Raw genomic sequence first — 1,701 nt, 5'->3', positions numbered from 1 at the left:
CTAAAATTTACAATTTTACAAGCATTTTCAAACACGCTGTCACTCATTTGGGCTAATCTGATTGGACAAATCACATGTGAATCGTAAAAAGGTGACTGAGATGGGGATAAGAAAATATGTATTCAATTGTTTTTAATTACAACTTAGTTTAGAAGCCAACTAAAGTGTCCCCAGAATGGTTGTCCACATTAACTGGTTGATCTTCGTATATACTATACTATATAGGACATGCAAAAGCTGGAGTCCTTTGTGGAGTCACATTCTTATATATGCTTTACTATATTAGTACTTGACAGATTGACATGATCGCCATTATCTTCATGCTTCCGGCTACCTAATTACTTGATCAACGATGTCTACTAGACCACTACCACTGACACTAGGATGTGCCTCACACATTGTCAAAAGCTCCAGCTCTGGTTCCATTTGCCAACTGGTTGAATCACTCCAAGCGGTACCCTTGAATTTGCTTTTTGTCTCTCTTTACATTATATTATATGACAACTAGGTACACATTATCCGAACCGATTCGAAAATTCGGTCCAGATCCAAATACTTTGAGACTAATTTGGTGTGATTTTACTGAGTTTACGGTTGGGTAAGGATATCAAAAATAGATTCGATCATTATTTAGAGAGTTGGGTCTGGATCAAGGTGAACCCGACTTCATCCGATCCATGTACACTTTAGGGGACTAAAAAATTATATATATTTTAAATTAATTCTAATATTATGTTATATTAATTATAAACTTATTATTTTATTTTTAATAACATTTGTTGAATTAGGAAATAGATCAAAGAAGCATAAAATTAGAATTTATGGACAAATTCAAGTTCAAGTATGGATATCAACTTCTCATAACAACTATATTTTCTTCTTCTTTATAAATAAGTGTATCATAATTTTTTGATATAAAATTTATTAAGATCCGAACTTCATTCGATCTAGACCCGGTTTTAGTGTGGCTAGAAAATAGTATCATTTCACCGAGTCTAAGAACGGGTAAGAATCTCAAAAATAGGCTTAGTCATTATTTAAGATCGGATCTGAGTCAAGGCAAACCCAACTTCAACCGGCCCCATCTGCACCCTGATGACAACCAATTGACACAGTCACTAATTCACTGAAAAATTTGGATCCTCTAAATTTTGAATTTTCACTTTAGAAGATAAAGTATAATCTCTCATCTTTAAATGATTTTTCTCTTATATTTTCTTTTGGTCTCATATATAAAATAAATGGTGAGAAATCATACCTTATCCTCTATATTGAAATTCAAAATTTAGAAGAACCAAATCTTTCGCCAGAAGGAAGCTCTAATACATGGTGGGATCATAAGTTCGGCCAGGTACCTCTTTTTTGGACAGGGCCAAGAACCCGTTGGGGTTATCTTATTAGAAGGCCCAACTAAATATTGAATTGTTTTAAAAGTTTAAAAAAGAGGAAGAAGGGATTTCACATGAATCCGTAGGGACCCAAAAGTAAAAAGGGCTCCATCCCTAACGCAGCTCATAAACCCATCTAATCTACGGTTAATAGCTTAATATTATAATACCAAAAAAAAAAAGCTTAATATTAACTTAAGTAAGAGTACCTATACATGGTTGATGGAGTAGCAGATACTTATTTAATATTTATAGAACTCAGATTCTCAAGTAGAAATGTGTTGAATAAAAGAAAAAAAAAAAAAAAATCCCT

Source organism: Arachis ipaensis, chromosome B10 (assembly GCF_000816755.2).
Source record: "Arachis ipaensis cultivar K30076 chromosome B10, Araip1.1, whole genome shotgun sequence".
Lineage (NCBI taxonomy): Eukaryota > Viridiplantae > Streptophyta > Magnoliopsida > Fabales > Fabaceae > Arachis > Arachis ipaensis.
The sequence above is the reverse complement of the archived record's forward strand: the minus strand, read 5'-3'. Positions refer to the sequence as shown.